The sequence below is a fragment of the Halichoerus grypus genome, chromosome 8, assembly GCF_964656455.1.
Source record: "Halichoerus grypus chromosome 8, mHalGry1.hap1.1, whole genome shotgun sequence".
Lineage (NCBI taxonomy): Eukaryota > Metazoa > Chordata > Mammalia > Carnivora > Phocidae > Halichoerus > Halichoerus grypus.
Genome location: NC_135719.1, coordinates 103,123,808 through 103,145,016, shown reverse-complemented (window position 1 = coordinate 103,145,016; position 21,209 = coordinate 103,123,808). Strand labels below are relative to the sequence as shown.

Below are 21,209 nucleotides of genomic sequence, written 5' to 3'. Positions count from 1 at the left end.
GAATTTGATGAAGTTTATACTGAAGCATTTATTCTCATATTCACAGACTATTACTCTAATCTGCTTTGACTTTATAAGTAATCCTAAATATCAAAATAGATCTTTGCTTTAGCAGTTCTAAAAGTTTTGCTTAGGCTTTTGGCCAAACCAATATAATTCTGAGCTAAGACCTAAGTAAAGCTTACATATCCTTATGCTGAGTGTATCTTAACTCATGATTTCCTACAGAAGAGGCAAAATGGGGAACTTTAATAGCATGGTACTTAAGTAATATTTTCTTTCATCTGCTACTTTATAGGTATAAAAAGTGAGAAATGTAGACACTAATATTGTTTTACCACATTCCCCCCCGCCCCAGGATAGATTTAAAGCAAAAATAACTACAGTGGCTTAAGGATATAGTCACTCTGGTAGCAAGCATTTATATGGCAATTGTTCAATCAAAAATTGCAACATTTGAGACTAGGTAAAAGAGACAAATTCAAAACTCCAAGACTAATGGACATCTAGTTGTCTGGGAAGACAGAAAGAGAATCCAATCAATAAGATTAGATCTATCCATGTGCCCCTTGAAAGCCCCCAGACTTCATAAACAGTCCCTTCCAAACACAAACCAAAGCCCTATTTCCCTCATTTAATTCCTCATTGGGACTCTCATTCTCTTGACTATGAAATGGAAAGGAATAGACGCGGTTGGAGGTTTCAGGACTTTATTTCCAGCCAGTTCCTCTTTAATGGCCTCCACAACACTCCAAACAATGTATGTTGGTTCATACATTTAATGGATTTATATATTTGAGATCATACCACTTCTATTTCTTGTTTCAGACTGGTTGGAAATGTGTTTTTCCATTGTAACTTACTATTGGTTTCTGGCAGCTGATAAAAGTTCCTAACATTTCTAGGTTTATACCAATGCTCATTAATGGTCTAAAGTGGAATTATAATGAAATATTTCATATTATTTATACCTTCAGAAATTAAAAATAAAGAAGCTTTGAGGCAAGATTCATCTTCTGGTCAGGGAAAATAAGTTCTTTTTCTTTTTTTATCTTAGCTACGGAAGCATGAATTCTTCTTGGCCAAATCCTCAATAAAAAAGGTTCATCATCATTAGCCATCAGGGAAATTCAAATCAAAACCACACTGAGATACCACCTTACGCCAGTTAGAATGGCAAAAATTGACAAGGCAAGAAACAACAAATGTTGGAGAGGTTGTGGAGAAAGGGGAACCCTCTTCCACTGTTGGTGGGAATGCAAGTTGGTACAGCCACTTTGGAAAACAGTGTGGAGGTGCCTCAGAAAATTAAAAATAGAGCTACCTTATGACCCAGCAATTGCACTACTGGGTATTTACCCTAAAGACACAGATGTAGTGAAAAGAAGGGCCATATGCACCCCAATGTTCATAGCAGCAATGTCCGCAATAGCCAAACTGTGGAAAGAGCCTAAATGCCCTTCAACAGATGAATGGATAAAGAAGATGTGGTCCATATATACAATGGAATATTACTTAGCCATCAGAAAGGATGAATACCCAACTTTTACATCAACATGGATGGAACTGGAGGAGATTATGCTAAGTGAAATAAGTCAAGCAGAGAAAGTCAATTATCATATGGTTTCACTTATTTGTGGAACATAAGGAATAGCATGGAGGACATTAGGAGAAGGAAAGGAAAAATGAAGGGGAGGAAATCAGAGGGAGAGATGAACCATGAGAGACTATGGACTCTGAGAAACAAACTGAGGGTTTTAGAGGGGAGGAGAGTGGGGGGATGGGTTAGCCCGGTGATGGGTATTAAGGAGGGCATGTACTGCATGGAGCACTGGGTGTTATATGAAAACAATGAATCGTGGATCACCACATCAAAAACTAATGATGTATTGTATGGTGACTAACATAACATAATAAAATTAAATTTAAAAAAAAGAAAGAAAAAAATTTGTTCTGGGGTTTCCAGGGGGGCCTAAAAGAATATCCGAGACAATGTCTCCATCTGACAAAGAGGAAATTTGAGAGGAAACAGGTTCAGCTGTGCTGAAGGACACTAGTGGAAAGGTTTAGGTTTGGAACTCTTACCTCCTAACTCTGGGGTGATGTTCCTTCCATATAAGGATACTTATCAGCCTAATTAAGTATCTAGCTTTTTAAAGGAGTCAGGCAATGGAAAGAAACAAAAAGTATCCAGATCAGCAAGGAAGAAGTCAAATTTTCACTCTTCGCAGACGACATGATAGTCTATGTAGAAAACACGAAAGACTCTGCCAAAAATTGCTAGAACTGATACAGGAATTCAGCAAAGTCACAGGATATAAAATCAGTGCACAGAAGTCTGCTGCATTTCTATACACCAATAATTAAGCAGCAGAAAGAGAAATCAGGAATAGATCCCATTTACAATTGCATCAAAAACTCTAAGATACCTAGGAATAAACCTAACTAAAGAGGTAAAAGAGCTCTATTCTGAAAACTATAGAACACTTATGAAAGAAATTGAGGAAGACACAAAGAAATGGAAAAACATTCCATGTTCATGGATTTGAAGAACAAATATTGTTAAAATGTCTATACTACCCAAAGCAATCTACACATTCAAAGCAATCCCTATCAAAATACCACCAGCATTTTTCACAGAGCTGAAATAAGCAATTCTAAAATGTGTACGGAACCAGAAAAGACCCTGAATAGCCAAAGTAATGTTGAAAACGAAAACCAAAGCTGGAGGCATCACAATTCCAGACTTCAAGCTGTACTACAAAGCTGTAATCATCAAGACAGGAATCTCCAATTTTTATATGATGCAGATAATCATGTACATAAACCTGTTATAATGCCTAGCATGTAAAAACAGGATGAATTTTAACCAGATGTGGGAATTATGTCTGAGGTCATGGGTCTTAACGTGTGCATTACGTGTATATTTGGAATTTACTTTGAGGCGCCATTAGAGCTAGAGAGATCCCCAGTCATCTTCAGGAGCAACCAGCACTGAGATCTAAGGGAGAGGACTGTGTACAGGTCTTTCAAGAAAGGTAGAGTATAAGAGCCCTGAAAAGGAGGAACAACAACAATATAGTTGGGGCATCAGATGCAAGGACAGACTCTCAAATGGGGGGGTCTTCCATTTTTGATGTGCTATATTGTAACTCATCTGGAAGTATTTGAATAGCTTACTCCAGGGAAACAAAAGCAAAATTTAATTACACAGGATGAGAAAGCTGTTTCTGCCTTTTCTCTGTGTCTTGTAGGACACCTTATAGTACATGGAAGAACTTCTCTCCTTGGCCTCAAACACCCCAGATATTTCTGCAGCTTTGAGGCTCACTGATAGAACATTGAGCCCCTAAATTCAGAAGGGGTAAAGAACTATAAGTCAGAATTGATCTACACAGTTGGTTAGGTCCCTTGTGAAAATAACTATTAGAAGTAATATTGTCTGGCATCATTTTATTTTTGACACCTTTATATCTGAAATAGTATCTTGAAATCCTAAATCTGAACTAATACTGAACATGTATAGTAACGAAGCTGGCTTACTTAAAAGTAAGCAGCAGGGTAGGAAGTACCTATGTACTTCATACTAGCAAATGAGTTGCATTTGTCTGGCAAATAAAGACATGAATCACCTCCTTGCCTAAAGCTGCTCATTCTTTGGAGCATGATTATCACAACAGAAAAGAGAACAGTCACTGTGTTTGCTCACGTTACAACCAAGAGTGATAGCTAACAGAAAACATTACTGAAACATTTGGTGATGATACATTTACATTGACAAATCTATAAAATCCCATCTGCAGCTTGTCAATAGTGTATAAACCTAGATCAAGCTTTGATCAGTAGCAGCAAGTGGTTATCTTGGAAAAAATCTACTTTGCTTTTTCATTTTTGGATTCTGTTGTTAAGGTGATTTACTGATTGAATTTTAGATCTCATGTACAAAGACTGAAGATTATTAGCATTCTTTGAATATAAATGAATACTCTGTTATGGGATTCAATTTCTCTCTGAATTTTAATTTTGAAGATGTTCTTTTTTGTTTTGTTCATATTAATAAACAGAATTTTAATCATTTTCATGTTCCCATGGAAGTACTGCAGAGATGGAAAAAGAAACAAATGCAATTAGATATATAAACTATAAAGTTTCAGCTCTGCGACCACACCGAGATCATAATATACCAGAGAGAGATCTCCAATGTAAGTCAGTCTCATTGCTCTTTTTTAATCCGTAAGGAGTGGCTATGATGAAAAGCTGTTTACTGAGTGTATAACTTTTCCTTTCCTGGCGACGATGCCTGCTGGTCAGCTGTATAACCCGTCACCTAAGCATATTCAATCGCCTTCACTTTTATCCATATGAGGCCACTAACTGAGCCTCTTGCTTGGAGACAAAAATAAACACCAGACTTGCCAGTTCTTCCCCAAATCAAAAAAGAATAGATAATATCAGGAGGAATTCACAGAGGAAATGGAAACAGTCCGCTCTCTTAGGTAAATATTTCAAGCAGAATCTATTTTCACCTTCCAGAAAGCAGACATTAAACTACACCTCACCTTTGTCCTGGTTAAGGTTGATTCAACAAGACAGTGTAAGACTTCGTAAGACCAAAACACTAACATTAACAGATAACAAAAACATAGTTCCATTGTAATGGCATGCTTCCAAAGGTCATTTACCCTTATTTACTGTAAGGGTATTTACTAGCATAAGATATTTAACATTGTGCAAATAATTGTTTTTGCTTTTCATCAAAAATATTTCTATTGTAACTTTGTGTAATATATGACAACTTTAAATTTTTCTTTTTTTTTAATGAATTTATTTTTTTTTTTAAAGATTTTATTTATTTGACAGAGAGAGACACAGCGAGAAAGGGAACACAAGCAGGGGGAGTGGGAGAGGGAGAAGCAGGCTTCCCGCCAAGCAGGGAGCCCGATGTGGGGCTCGATCCCAGGACCTGGGACCATGACCTGAGCCGAAGGCAGATGCTTAACGACTGAGCCACCCAGGCGCCCCTAAATTTTTCTTTAGGTAGGGATAGAGGTCGTTCAGAGAGAGCGGGAGGTGTATCAGTACCTGAAGATAAAAGTATTGGAACAAGAAAAGATTTGCAGTTTTTAAATTTGTCATCCTAATTGCCATTGGACAATTCTGACAGGGAGGGGTTGACTCTAGATTTTTTTTTTTTTTTAAGATTTTATTTATTTATTTGACAGAGAGAGACACGGGGAGAGAGGGAACACAAGCAGGGGGAGTGGGAGAGGGAGAAACAGGCTTCCCGTGGAGCAGGGAGCCCGATGTGGGGCTCGATCCCAGGACCCTGGGACCATGACCCAAGCTGAAGGCAGACGCTTAACGACTGAGCCACCCAGGCGCCCCTCTAGACATTTAATTTATACGAATTTTTTTTTAAATCAGATTCTTTAACTATAATTAGATAAATAGCAGAAGCCAACCACATGATGTACCATGTGACTGAGAACAGACATCTCAAAACATAGGTCCTCAGATTATTCAGTCCTCAGAAATTCATAAGATACTTCTAACAAAAAGGTTTAAAGTGATTTCACCCTTCTAAAATTTTCAATCCAGAAAGACATTTTAAAACAAGCACAAGTTGGACCATTCTGAAGTCCTGATGTTCAGACATACAAATTACCATTGTTTTATAGTACTAGGTAAATTCTACAATTTCATCCTTTTTAAAGACACATTTCAATTTCTTGAACTTTTTCCAGAGATTTTTATCTTCAGTAGTCACCTCAGGACTTTGGCAATACTGAGAGCTCCAAAAACATTTGATTGGAATTAAATATGTTGTTTTCTACTTGCCCTTTTAAATACATTCCACCAATTGTTCTTTTGTTTTTTCCCTTTTCTTTTGTTCTAATATTGTACCAAAGATCAGCCATATGCTAACAAATTCTGGCACCACGAAATATAGAAGAAATCATATTAAAGGGATTTGGGGAATGGATATGTTTTTAAAGAAGTTAATTAAAACAAAGCCTTCTAGAATTTTCAGCTATTTTTCCTTGGAAAATGTTGATCTCTATATTTTCTTTGTTCAGCTTATTGAGACTGTAGAGAAACCCTGCCTGCCTCCAAGCATACCCTCTACAAAAACATCAAGTAGGAAATCATTGAGCTCTGCCATAGTATTTGCTTTTTATGTGGTTCATTTTATGGGAGCACCTGTTCATGTAGATAAATGATGTCAAACTTGGAGTTCAGCCTAAAAGATAGTGACTTAAGCACAGAGAGCCAAGCAGGAGCGCCTTGCATGCAGCAGGCAAGTCCATCCAGCCTCTCTAATCAGGCCCTAAGGGCCCACATTTGCAGCAGCTGGTTAGACCTCCTACAGGTCTGCTCATCCCGCTTACTATGGAAGAAATGCATCTATAAACCCAAATGCTGAGTGAACATTCATCTATGGCACAGATTAAAATAGGTCCTCTAGTCTATATTCATTGCTTGGCAATTAAAGAGTCCATTTGAAATTGGAAGTGTGCCAGTTATCACAAGTATACAGACACACACACACTAGATTTTGTCTACTTTCACCTGTTGCCAATTCCACAATGAAGAGGATATTTCAGAGTTAAGAAGCACCAGGATAGAGAAAACTGTTCCAAACCTCACAAGGTATTTTCTGTCAAAACAGACAAACTATCCTTTGAAGCACATCTTCATCAGTCCAGAGTTGAAAGCAAACTTAATGTTAATTCGGGATAGTAATCAATTCTACTAGAAATAGAAATCATTTTAAGAACCAGTTTAGTTTCCAAATAAATACTGACTTTATGAAAACTAATACGTACAGAAACACTTAACAGTTTACAAATCACTTTCATAATTATGGGTAAGTAAGACCGTATTTACTGATGTGGAAAACACTCTGACATAGATAGTTATGTGGAAAAGGCAAGGGCAAAAACCGATGTGCTATCATATTTGAGGAAACAATGGTAAATATTTACAAATATACAGAATATTTTGATATGATACAAGAATCTATGAAAGTGGTTCCCCCCTGGAGGGTACACTACCTGGGTGGGAGCAGAGAAAGGAAGGGGACTTTTTACATTGTTTGGAAACTACTGTATTTTAGATTTTGTTTTTTATTGTAAAAGAAAAAGGAAGAATAAATTTAAGTCTTACCAATGCCATATAACTACAGTTATAACAAAGTTATATTGTTTGTTGTTGTTACCAGGGTCTTAGCATTACTTCATTCAACCCTATGAAATTTGGGTTATTGACTCTCCTTTTATATGGTGAGGGGGTTATGGAGCACAGGCTGGTGTTATTTAATTATTGTTCAGTAAGATAGAAGCCAGGATTTTCCTATTAGCTTCCATACCCATCTCTTCAGATGTCAGAGACACCTTACTCTGTTCGTGGTAATGAGGGGCTTATCCTGAGCCAATGAAATTGGCAGTGAGGGAACACTGTCCACACGGTCTCCATAAATTTCTGCAAAGACATCAATAAAATGGCCATTCTCCTAGATTGTCATCGTGTGTAGGCATTTGTAAATGGGAGGCTTTTATCCCACAGAATTCAAAGCAGCAAACAACTCATTTCTTCTGCATTGTTGACTCACAGTGCTACACAGAATGGTGAAGGAAGGCCTGCTTGAGCTGGTACAGTTTTCCCACAGCTCCCTGTAGCTGACTGGTGTGGGTGAGAGGAGTCTGTTACTCTCGCATTTATGCTTACCTGTTCCTGCCCCCACCCCACCCCCCAACATATTATGGTGGTCCACTTCTAAACTCTTCAGGAGTGGAGGCAATATGGCCTGGCTCTAACTCTATTCACTTTTCAGTGGTACTCTTCTGTCATAAATTCTCTTCCTAGTTTCCCTTAATCCCTCCTTTCTGATTATCAAGATCCTTATGAGTTACACTGCAAGTTCTAGAGACAATGTATACAATCCTGGCCAACTGGGGAAATTATTAAGTATAGAGAAGTATGAAGAAGAAACTGACAAAACTTTCGTATTTCCAGATATTATCTCCCTACATGTAGATAAAGACACTGAGACAGGTTAATTAAATCAAAGTAACAGTTACTATAACAGGACTCCCAGACTTCTAAAGGGTTTACTTCCTTCAAGTTAACACCCTCCTTACTTGCTGACCTAAGTCCCTTGATCTGTAGCAGACAGACTACTTGCCTGGAGGAGTGAAGGACGAAACCCTTCCCAGGCCGCAGAGGCCAGCAAGTCCGCTTGAAGCAACCTCAGTTTTTTGATTAGCCTAGCAATTTTTTTTAGCAAAATGTTTTTCTTTTTTCTTAGGTTACACAAATGATTTTACTAACCTCCCTCGGAGTATCTGTGGACCTTGTCCTCCTTTGCATAAAGAACAGTCCTCCTGCACATCATGAAACAGAAACCGGACCCCCTTGCACAACCGCCCAGGACTGAGATAAAGCCTACAGTTGGCACTGTCTAGTCTGCAAGTGATAAATATTACAGACCACTGCATTCCCTTCACCGATTAACCACCCTAAACTCCTTTAAAAATCCCTGAGCCAAGCAGAAGCCTCTGAGTTGGCTTTTGGATGAGAGTCTGCCTTCTCCCCAGGTTGCTGGCCTCTTGAATAAAGCTCAAATTGCTTTCAATCAAAACTCATCTCGAGTATCGGCCTTTCGAGCAACGGGCAGCCAAACTCAGGTTCAGTAATTTTACTATTTAGAGAGAGGCTCAAAACACATATCTTAACTCCAGCACTCAGCTTTTAAAACATTAGGTTTTACATTATTTCATCCCATTCTCAGGACAAACCCATACAGTAGTTTTCTATTGCTGCCATAGCGAACTACAGCAAATCACACCAACTTAAAATAACACAAATTCATCATATATTTCTGGAGGTTGGAAGCCCAGAATGGGTCTCAGCGGGACTGCGCTCCATTTGGAAGTTCTAAGGAGAATGTTTTCTCGCTTCTCACATTTTTTGGCTCGTAGCTCCTTCCTCCAACCTCAAAGCCAGAAATGGCAACTGAAGACCTCCTCATACCTCGTCACTTTGCTACTAACCCTACTGTCTCCCTCGTCCACATTTAAGTAAGCTTGTACTTACATTGGGTCCACCTGGATTATCCAGGTTACTCTCCTTAAGTATACCTGATTGCATCCTTAATCCCAACTGAAACCTTAATTCACCCTGGCCATGGAACATAACAACTCACAGGTTGTGGGGGCAGGGGGTTAGGAAGTAAATATCTTCGAGGGTCAATTATGCTGCCTACTAAAAATAGGAATGGTTACCTTCATTAACACATTTAAAAAGTGAGGCTTAGGGGCGCCTGGGTGGCTCAGTTGGTTAAGCGTCTGCCTGCAGCTCAGGTCATGATCCCAGTGTCTTGGGTTTGAGTCCCACATCCGGCTCCCTACTCCTCGGGGAGCCTGCTTCTCCCTCTGCCTGCCACTCCCCCTGCTTGTGTGCTCTCTCTCTCTCTCTGTCAAATAAATAAAATCTTTTTTAAAAAAGTGAGGCTTGGGGAACCTGGGTGGTTCAGTTGTTAAGCGTCTACCTTCAGCTCGGGTCGTGATCCCACGGTCCTGGGATCGAGGCCTGCATCGGGCTCCCTGCTCTGCGGGAAGCCTGCTTCTCCCTCTCCCACTCCCCCTCCTTGTGTTCCCTCTCTCGCTGTCTCTCTCTCTGTCAAATAAATAAAAATTTAAAAAAAAAGTGAGGTTTTACAAGATGTCCATCAACAGATGAATGGATAAAGAAGATGTGGTATATATACACACACACACACACACACACACAATGGAATATTATGCAGCCATCAAAAAACGAAATCTTGCCATTTGCAACAACGTGGATGGAACTAGAGGGTATTATGCTGAGCAAAATAAGTCAATCAGAGAAAGACATGTATCATATGACCTCACTGATATGAGGAATTCTTAATCTCAGGAAACAAACTGAGGGTTGCTGGAGTGGTGGGGGGTGGGAGGGATGGGGTGACTGGGTGATGGACATTGGGGAGGGTATGTGCTATGGTGAGTGCTGTGAATTGTGTAAGACTGATGAATTATAGACCTGTACCTCTGAAACAAATAATACATTATATGTTAAAAAAAAAAAGTAGGAAGGGAAAAATGAAGGGGGGGAAATCGGAGGGGGAGACGAACCATGAGAGACTATGGACTCTGAGAAACAAACTGAGGGTTCTAGAGGGAAGGGGGTGGCGGGATGTGTTAGCCTGGTGATGGGTATTAAAGAGGGCACATTCTGCATGGAGCACTGGGTGTTATACGCAAACAATGAATCATGGAACACTACATCAAAAACTAATGATGTAATGTGTGGTGACTAACATAACATAATAAAATTAAATTTTAAAAAAAGTGAGGCTTTAAAGAGGCTGTGTCATTCACCTAAATTTGCATAGCTAATAAGTTAAAATATTGGGAGTGCTTCTACTCACTTTGCCTAAGATCTTCTGTATCTCTCAGGGTTTATGGCAGGAAAGAGATGGCAGGGTCAAGTTCAACAAATTAAGGAGAGGTTAGTAAAATGATTATTTTTAAAATGTGGCTTTTTTCACTTAGCATGATGTCCTCCAGGTTCATTTATCATTTTTTCTTGGTCCATTCATCTGTCGATGGAAAAGGATTGTTTCCATATCTTGGCTGTTGTAAATAATCCCTTTCAGATGGTTCGTTGTTAGTGTATAGAAACACAAATGATTTTGCTACATGAATAAGCCGGTCATAGAAGGATAAATATGAGGTATCTAAAACAGCCAAACTCATAGAAGCAAAGAATACAATAGTAGTCTCCAGGGCCTGGGGGATCAGGAAAATGAGGAATTATTCAATGTGCATAAAGTCTCAGTTCTACTGAATGAACAAGTTCTAGAGATCTGCTGTACAACAGAGTACCTATAGTTACCAGTATGGTATTTTACGCTTCAAAATTTGCTGATAAGGTAATTTTCATGTTAAGTGTATTTACCAAAAAAAAAAAAAAAAAAGGGAATTCTGAAAGGTAGATATGCCTATAATCTTGCTCGTGGTGATGGTATCATGGCTATTTGCACATGTCCAAACTCAGCAAATCGTATACATTAAATATGTGCCCTTCTTTGTATATCGGTTATCTCAATAAAGCTACAGGCAGGTGTTGGGAAATTCTAAGGGATAATGCCCTACATGGGAACTAGTATCAAAGTTCTTTCTATTATTATTCTGAAAAGGTAAAGGGAGGGAGAGTATGATCAGAACTTAGAGACAGTATGAAAAAAAGACCTGTATAGACAGGCTGGCAGGACTTGAGATCTTCTGTTATGGAAAACAGCTGGCCAGTGGTCGCCTGGCAGATCTGGATCTGGAGGAGCAAAGGAAGACACATGGGAATTTCCTCACATTGATTTATTGATTTATTATTGATTAACATTAATAGCCATTGCTGTTTTTAGAGGTTCTACTAAAAAGTGTATCTTCAACATTTAAATTTTATAAGCAGTTAGTATGGAGGTAGTCAGAATCTGATTTTTTCCCCCACATCACCTCTTCTATAAAAATATCCTTATTTACCTGCTCTTATTTAACTGGCTTTAAGCTTCTGCAAGCATGTATTCACTGAAAATGATTTATGATTGAGCTTCGAGTGGTGTCATGTGGAATAGGTCTTTTCAAGTGTAGGCAGTCCAAGACTTCACAGGGTTAAATTATTGGAAAGGTATCATAGGTTAAAATTACTTGAGTTGAATCTGACTTGACCATATAATGATAAAATAATTAAGGTGTTGAACATAGATGTAACCATGGAAATCACATTTTAATCTACTATAAATAATTTATTAGAATGTTATTTGGAAATCGATTAATTAGCACAACTTAATAATCGGCCTTATAAAAATATCTTTAATATAGGACAAGAGAGCAACAGAAGTAGTTCCCAACTTCAGTCCCCCTCACAAGAAGACCAATTAGCAACTATCCATAGATAAAGAGCCATTGTGGAAATCCTAGAACCCAGAGATGAGGCTGAAGCACCCTTTGGGATCACAGAAACCAAGAACATTAGAAGGATAAGAAGATCAGCTTCCACTGCATTGCCACTCTACCAGGCGGGCACCGAACCACACCAAGAATACTCCCCTGGGCCTACAGTTTCTCCAATGAAAAAAGAGAACCCGCGATGGACATCCAGCTTTCCTGGTCTTGTGGGAGCTTCTTGGGAGGCACACTCAGGTCTCACCTCACTGGGATCACTAGAGGAATCATGGGGCTCCACCACTGGCGGACAGACAGAGAAGGTAGATAGATATAGGAAGATAGAGATAGAGAAGGGGGTGGGGCTTATAGCAGCCAGTGCTTAGATGGTGGAGGACCATGTTTACGATTGCTGTGGGGTCCAGGGCCTGAGTAGAGAACCCAGCCAACTGCTTTGCCCATCTGCAGAGTTAAGCTGGTAGCCCAATCTTATCAGGGAGCTTGGATGGCAGTTCAGCCTGATTTAGGTCCTTAGCCAGGGGGCCATACTGGCTGTGGAGCATGTTCTATGGCCTTGTCTGGGCAGGAAAGCAAGTTCAAAGACCTGCCCAATGGCTGAGCATAACCTGTAGTCCTGCTCCATTGGGAAGCATGGTCACAGATGCCCGGCAGCTGGGAAGCACATCCTACAGCCTGCTCGGGCAGGAAAGAAAATTCCCAACACCACCCAAATGCTCAGAATAGCATCCAGTTCCACCAGACCAGGAGACTACTGGCCAGAAAAGCCAGGTAGCCATGGAGCTCATTCCATAGCTCTGCTCCGGCAAGGAGCCAAGTCAGTAGCTACACCTATCTGTTGATCATAGCCGCTGGTATCTCATTACCAGGGAGCCTGAATAGTGATCCTGGTCAGGCTCAGAGCCCAATCTATGGCACTGCCCTGCTGTAGAGTCCAGCCTACAGCCAGTGACCCTCACCCAGAAATGTGGCTCAGCCAGTGACCGCACCCAATCGCAAAGCACAGCCTGCAGCCCCACTTGACCTGGAAGCCTAGATAGCAAACCGACCCAACCTCAGAGCATAGTCTCCAGCCCCAACAGACTACGGGATGTAGGTGGAGGATCTGCCCTAGGAGAGAGCCCAGCCAGCAACCTCAACAAAGAAGCTCAACAAAGAAGCACCAGTGGCCCCCCCAATCACCCCATCCAACTTTAGGGCACAGCCTGTATCCTCACCCGATGGCTGAGCGTAGCCTGAAGCTCCATTTGACGACAAAGCCCTGCCGGTAGCGTCGACCTGAACACAGAGTCCAGTTACTAGCACCATCTGGTCAGGTTGCATGGCGTGCAGACGTACCCAGTCACAGACTCTGAACACCGGTAACGCGGTCTGCAACTCCACCCAATGAGAGGTAATTGCAGATCCCGTGTAGCGGTGCCACGTGACTGCAGAGCGCAGCTAGCAGCACCACCCGTCAGCCGTCCCACCCAGTGGCTTGCTTACGCGCAGAGCCCAGCCGGTTGGCTCACCCAGCCGGGGAGTCTAGATAACCCGACAGCGGCAGGTCCCTAACTCAGCATGGGCATTGCTCTGATACCAAAGCCAGATAAAGGCACTACAAGAAAACAAACAAGCTATCGGCCAGTATCCCTGATGAATAGAGATGCAAAAATTCCCAACCAAGTACTAGCAAACTGAATTCAACAGCACATTAAAAGGCCCATACACCATGTAGTAAAATACAGTATAATGGTGTTTATAACCCTTTTAATCTCATTATAATTGTTATCTTTAAGTATTAAATGACAAAGCATTTAATGTAAAAATTAGAAATATTTAAAAAGATATTTTTATCAGGATATTAGGATGCACAATTTTTCCTTTCACACATGGTTTTTTGAAACAACATCTTAAGGCATCAGAGTTGTTTGATGGCATTGTGAGACCAGTCCCAGTGTGGCTCTCAGCTACCTCTTCTCCTCACATTCTCTTTAGCCTTTATTGTCAGTTGTTCCTTTAGCTGCATTCAAGAGGAAAATCCAGTTTCTTTGAATGATCTCCTTATCCATATCAGCAGCTTAACCTTTCAACCTTGGTTCTAGCATGCATTCAGGGGTTTAAACCTTCAAATTAAACTCATATTTATTTGCTCTGGATTTTTTTTTTTGTCCTTTGACCTCTTTCCAATTTGTTATTCAATGTCAAAACATTACCGAGTTACAGAGCTTTTACCTAAATTGTCAGCCTCAAGTGCACTTCTAGACACATGAAGGAGAGCCTTTCAGTGGCCAAATTCCTGGCTCTCGCTACTTCTAAGTCTGCCACTACTCGACACAGAAGAGTGAGAAAATGGAGCAAAGATAAATCTAGGAGAGGAAATACAAGTGAAGGAGGGAGGAACCAGTCATTTATTTCTGCGTCATGTCCATGACAGGGAAACCTGAGAGAGGACATTATACCGAGTTTGGCCTGGGGCAAGGGAAGATGAGCTGTGGATTGGGGCTAAATAATCTTAGAAAGAGAAATCGCTAAGAAAACTAACTTATTCTCAGCTTCATGAGGTATATTTAAAGTAAGTATAACAACTCATGTTCACTTTAGAGCTAACACGTATTTTAAATACTTGGGCTGAAAAACAGCATAAAAATTTCCAAGCGATAGTGTGATGGAACTACTACATTGTAACCTCTTAATCAAGGGCTACATCTTCTAAAAGCATTGTTCCCATTCCGTGACCCTGTGTCAATTTCAGCAGTTCTGTACCAAGAAGGCTCAACCCGAAATTTGCCACATCATGAATACAGGACCCTTCATTTAGCTGTAATTTAAGTTTGTCTTTTCAAGTAATGGCTTGTCTAACTAAAGATGAACTGCTTTGCTGGTTCTGAACTGAACTCAGTTTGAACTTTTGCCTGGTAAGGAGGTTTTTTCCTGGGTGAGGCATCTCTCTTAACGAGGAACAATTTGGAAATTAACAGAGTATGTAGTTCCCTGTGTTCTGACTTATGTTCAGCCCATAACAACTCCAGAGACCTACACAAATTGGGCCAAAGAACAGTCATGGGCTAACTGGGAGGAAATTTTCATATGGTTCCTTAGATTACAATGCTCTCTGAGCAATGGAGGAAATGATCAGATCACACCTAATCAGAAAGTGCTATTTGTGTACTACACTCCTTTTCCAACACTGCTATGCAAGTCAGGGAGACACACAAATTTTTGCAGTGCACATTGAAGAACCCGTGATTGATATTTATATATTGAATATATTTTTGTAGGTGGCACATCATCCTGAAAGTTTATCAGAAGCAAAGCTACTAGTAACTTAAAAATCCAGTAGGTGGAAACTTTTCTTCTGTGCACTTCTCGGGTCTCTCCACTCCTGCCAGTGTCAGCAGCAGAGGAAGATAAAGTGAAGAGGGGAAGGGGACAGTGAAACCACGCTAACTGAAGCAAAAGAGAGAAAAGGAAGGCCAGACATAGAGACGGAAAGGATATCTAATAGTGATCTTTGAGCAATTTACAGATGGGCACCAAGAGTTCTCTGCAATTTGTTTGAAAACTCAAACAAAATGACATGAGGATTCTAATACGGATGGCACAGAATATATGGGGTGCAGAGAAAGAATTAGCGAGTAACCAAGAGCCAGGCCAAAGAAAGCTAGTGTTGACAGTCAAACTAGACCAAGAAAGAGATGGGGAACATTTACCTAAGGGTAAAAAAAAAAAAAAACTGCCTAAGGGTCTCACCGATTCCCTGATATAGACAGGTTACAGACTAGCATCAGAACCAAATTGCATGTTCTTTATAATTTCTTGTTTGTTCATGTTGAAGCTAACTGTTTTATGAACTATGAATAACTCATTTTTAAGTTAGGTTAAATAGTTTTTGAGTATTCCTTTTGTTATCATCTTTAAGTCCTGAGGTAAAGATCCCTCTCTTCCAGTGTTAAAATAAGCCTATCTGAACTGAAGTGACTCAAAAGCATGTTATAGCCAATACTCTTATGGTATTTGGAATAGATAGGCCAAGTTAGTGACACCTGCCTCAGAATGTTTACCTCACAAGACTTTCAACTGTCTGGGAAGGCTACAGATAGAAGCCACTTGGAGCTCAGACCTTCCCTGAGTGTCATTGCTCATAACGGATCTGAAAAACACTGCCAATACCTTCCCTCCTCATTTAAAGTGTAGTGCATGTTTGTAGCCAACAATTATTATTTTAAGCCTATTTCTTTTATACAGGCATACCTTAGAGTAACTGCAGGCTTGGTTCCAGACTACCACAATGAAGTGAATATTGCAATAAAGCAAGTCAAAGCAAGTAAAAAATCTTTTTGGTTTCTCAGTGCATATAAAATTTATGTTTACACTGCTCTAGTCCATTAAGTGTGCAATAGCATTGTGTCTAAAAAAACAATGAACATACCTTAATTAAAAAATGCTTTCTTGCTAAAATATACTAACCATCATCTGAACTTCCAGCAAGTTGTAATCGTTTTGCTGGTGGAGGGTCTTGCCTTGATATTGATGGCTGCCGACAGATCAGAGTGGTGGTTGCTGAAGGGTGGAGTGACTGGCCATTTCTTAAAATGAGATGACAAGGAGTTTGTTGCATCAATTGACTCCTCCTTTCACAAATGATTTCTCTGTAGCATATGATGCTGTTTGATAGCATTTTATCCAAGGAAAACTTCTTTCAAAATTGAAGTCAATCTTCTCAAACGCTGCCACTGCTTTATCAACTAAGCTTATGTCATATTCTAAATCCTTCATCGTCATTTCCACAATCTTCACAGCCTCTTCTCCAGGAGCAATTTCCATCACAAGGAACCACTTTCTTTGCTCATGTATAAGAAGCAACTCCTCATCTGTTCAAGTTTTATCCTGAGATTGCAGCAACTCAGTCTCATCTTCAGGCTCCACTTCTAATTCTAGTTCTCTCGCTGTTTCCACCACATCTGTAGTTACTTCCTCCACTAAAGTCTTGAACCCTCAAAGTCATCCATGAAGGTTGGAGTCAACTTCTTCCAAACTCCTGTTAGTGTTGATATTTTGACCTCTTCCCATGAATCACAAATGTTGTTAATGGCATCCAAAATGGTAAGCCTTTCTAGAAAGTTGTCAATTGACTTTGCCCAGATCCATCAGAGGAATCACTATCTATGGCAGCTATAGCGTCATGAAATGTATTTCTCAAATAATAAGACTTGAAAGTTGAAATGACTACTTGATCCAGGGGCTGCAGAATGGGTTTTTTTATTAGGCACGAAAACAACATCAATCTCATTGTACATCTCCATCAGAATTCCTGGGTGATCAGGGGCATTGTCAATGAGTGGTTCTATTTTGAAAGGAATCTTTTTTTTCTGAGCAGTAGATCTCAAAAGTGGGCTTAAAATACTCAGCAAGCCATGTTATAAAAAGATGTGCTGTCATCCAAGCTTTGTTGTTCCATTTATAGAGCACAGGCAGAGTAGATTAAGTGTAATTCTTAAGGGCCCTAGGATTTCTGGAAGGGTCAGTGAGCACTGGCTTCAAATGAAAGTCACCAGCTGCATTAGCCCCTAACAAGAGAGTCATCCTGTCCTCTGAAGCTTTGAAGCCAAGCACTGACTTCTCATCTCTAGCTATGAACTCCTGAATAGCACCTTATTCCAATAGAAGGCGGTTTCATCTATACTGAAAATCTGTTGTTGAGTGTAGCCACCTTCATTAATGATCTGAGCTACATCTTCTGGATCCCTTGCTGCAGCTTCTACATCAGCACTTACAGCTTCACCTTGCACTTTTATATTATGGAGATGGCTTCCTTCTTTAAATCTCATGAGCCAACCTCTGCTGGCTTCAAACTTTTCTTCTGCAGCTTCCATAACTCTCTTAGCCTTTGTAGAATTGAAGAGGAGGTAAGGCCTTGCTCTGGAGTAGGCTGCGGATTTAGGGAATGTTGTGGCTCCTCTGCTCTTCTATCCAGACCGCTACTAAAACTTTCTCTGTATCAGCAATAAGGCTGTTTTGCTTTCTTATTATTCGTAGCACTTTTCATTTCTCAAGAAATTTTCCTTTGCCATTACATCTTGACTAATTGTGTGGCACAGAGTCTTAGCTTTCAGCCTGTCTCTGCTTTTAACATGCCTTCTTAAGTTTAATCATCTTTATCTTTTGACTTAAAGTGAGAAACATGCGACTCTTTCTTTCACTTGAACACTTAGAGGTCATTGTAGGGTTGTTAATTGGCCTACTTCCAATATTGTTGTTTCTCAGACAAAGGGAGGCCCAAGGAGAAGGAGAGAGGTGAGGAAATTGCCAGTTGGTGGAGTTACACTTATTTGTAAACAACATTCATTGATTTAGTTTGCCATATTATAAGGGTATGGTTTGTGGCACCCCAAACAATGAGTAACATCAAAGATCACCATAAAAAATATAATAATAATGAAAAAGCTTGAAATATTCCAAGAATGCCAAAATGTGACCCAGAGACACAAATGAGCAAATGTTAGAGAAATGGCACTGATAGACTTAATGCATGCAAGGTTGCCACAGGCTTTCAATTTGTAAAAACCACAATATCTGCAAAGCACAATAGAAGGAAGCACAGTGAAATGAGGCATGCCTATATGGGACCTATTTTCAGTGAAAAAATATATAAAATGTTTTAGCCCATTAATAGAACCGTTTCTTTCCGAATGCTAATTCATGGAATTGGTTCCTCTGAAGCAGGAAGATTTTTTAAAAGTTTCCTAAAGGTGATGAAACTTAAGTTCTATTGTTTTACAGCCAATGAACTGTCCAAGTTCTGTCCTTTCTACAATGTATTCCCATTTTCTGCTTCCCAGACTGATTATCTAAATGGCTGAACTTCGAGTTTGTCATACATTTTTGGTATATTTAGATTCATTTTTCATGCTCCAGATCTTTGACCAGCTCATCTCATCTTTGAAATTTGTCTTCTTGTTCCAGTTTGTCTACCTGCCTTCTGACCCACTGATTATTTAAACTGACCTTTTTGATATTTCCGAGGGTCTGGTTCCAGCTACCCTGATCTACTTAGTAACCCTTCCGCACACAGAGTACCAATTGAAACTCAACTCTGGTTCTGTGATATTCATTTTTCTGTCCTGTAACATACTTCCTCTCTCAAGCTAGTGACCCTGCCAAGTCCAATCCAGCATTTCCAACTTCAGCCTTCACATGTTCACTTTGCTCCTTTTGTATGGCCCATGAAAGGGAGACATCCCCAGTCAGAAAGGGACTCAGTTCCCTGCATGGTATCTTCTTATATACTAGGAAAATAATTGGCAAATGATAACTATTTGAATTGTGTAGGAATGCTGACAAGGCTGACCCCAACTTTGGCCCTCCATCTTGTTCATGCCTGCTCAATGACCTCCCTCAAGGCTACGTATTCCAGGCCCCATGGAAGTTAATGTAAACCCTGCCCGGAACAAGGGAAGGCTTGTTCTGATCTTCCCTAAAGTGGTGCACAGAAGGCCCCACTGCAGATAACTAGTAAAGATCCTCTGGTGTACAGGTGGCACCACTTTATTTTTATTTTCTTATTTTTTAAAGATTTTATTTATTTATTTATTTATTTATTTATTTATTTATTTATTTATTTATTAGAGGGCAGTTGGGAGAGAGTGAGCACAAGTTGGGGAGAGGCAGAGGGGGAAGGAGAGGGACAAGCAGACTCCATGCTGAGCATAGAACCCCTCATGGGGCTTGATCTCACCACCCTGAGATCATGACCTGAGCCAAAATCAAGAGTCAGACACTCAACAGACTGAGCCACCCAGGCGCCCACAGATGGCACCACTTAGATAACTACCCTGTCACTTCACCACCATGCCCCTTGCTCTATAAAAACTGAGGATTAAGGTTTGGACTTGGCAGAGAATAGGGGAGGAGAGTAGTTGCATAGCCCCCGGATCATTTGTCCGTTGATCTCCCCTGTCCGTAAGTTACCCTGAAGAAAATTCTGTGTAAGTGGTACGTAGTGGCTGGCTTCGTCTTCACTTTCAGAGTACCTTCTCAGTCTGAAGGCTACCTGACTGGCCCTCCTCCACCTTCTAACTGCATTCCAATAAAAATAGTTTTAATTTTTAAATGAATCACCATTGAGAAAGATATGGACAAGCTAAATGTTCCTCTTATGGCAGTTTAATGGAGAAATTAACAATAGGAGAAAGAAGACTTAGTTTTTACTACAGCTAAATGACAAAATGTTGAATTCCTCCTAACTCAGTTTCTTCATCTCTAGCACAAGAATAATTGTATCAGCCTTACCCATGTTGAGAGGTTAGAGGAAAATCAAATAAAGTTGAAATAAGTGAAAACTCCTTGAAAAAAATACGAGTGTGACCATGCAGAGGAGGATGTAGGGGAGCATGATATTTGAAGCTGATGACCGTCTCCTATATATCTTAAAATAATTTTCTAGTTCTGCTGATGGATTTGTACAAATATAAGCAGTATTTTTTTCCCTGACAGCACATCCCTGGAATCTTCCTGATAGTAGATGACATTGGTGCCCTGGAATATACCCTTTGCCCTTGCCACCTCAGTGACAACCACCTACCAACACTCACGGTTAGTTGCTCTGGAGTTTATTTCTGGCCAAGAACGCCCACTTTGTCATCTGCTCAGGAGGCCAGAGCAGATGGCTGGCGGGGAAGAACTCCTAAATGTATACTTGACTAGGGATCCCAGCGGGATTAGTGTCCAGGCACGCAAAGGGGCAACTAACATGATAAACTCCTGGCTGCCTTGCCTTACCTTATTACTGTCACGGTACTATAGGTGGTGTCCTGGGATTGCCTAAAGAGAGAAATATACAAATGTTTTTTTAAGGAAAAAAAAAACTTGTTTTACTCAAATCTTTCTTTAGGGTCAGCTTCCAGAGAAACACAAAATGAAGAAATTCCATTAAAAATAGACTATAAAGGGGCACCTGGGTGGCTCAGTTGGTTAAGCATCTGCCTTCAGTTCAGGTCAGGATCTCAGGGTCCTGGGATCTAGCCCTGCATCAGACTCCCTGCTCAGTGGGGAGTCTGCTTCTCCCTCTTCTTCTGCCCCTCCCCACTCCCACTCCTGTGCATTCTCTCTTGCTCTCTCTCTCAAATAAATAAAATCTTTTTAAAAAATAGAATATAAAATGCATTCTTACATATATGTAGTTTTTGATTACATGACAGATGTTAAAAGCACATCTAATCCTGTTATTTCTGAACCTGAAGT

The 21,209-nt window shown here is 40.2% G+C and overlaps 1 long non-coding RNA gene across 5 annotated transcripts in view; it reads left to right on the top strand.

The window, feature by feature from the left end:
- Positions 1-21,209, top strand: part of LOC118543837 (uncharacterized) — a 472,034-nt gene that overhangs the window by 434,249 nt on the left and 16,576 nt on the right. Inside the window, exon 7 of one of the 5 annotated variants that reach the window (XR_013440676.1) lies at positions 4,096-4,202. The exons of the other annotated variants lie outside the window; for them this stretch is intronic. This is a non-coding gene — a long non-coding RNA (uncharacterized LOC118543837). The remainder of the gene's footprint in view (positions 1-4,095; positions 4,203-21,209) is intronic. 5 annotated transcript variants of the gene reach the window in all.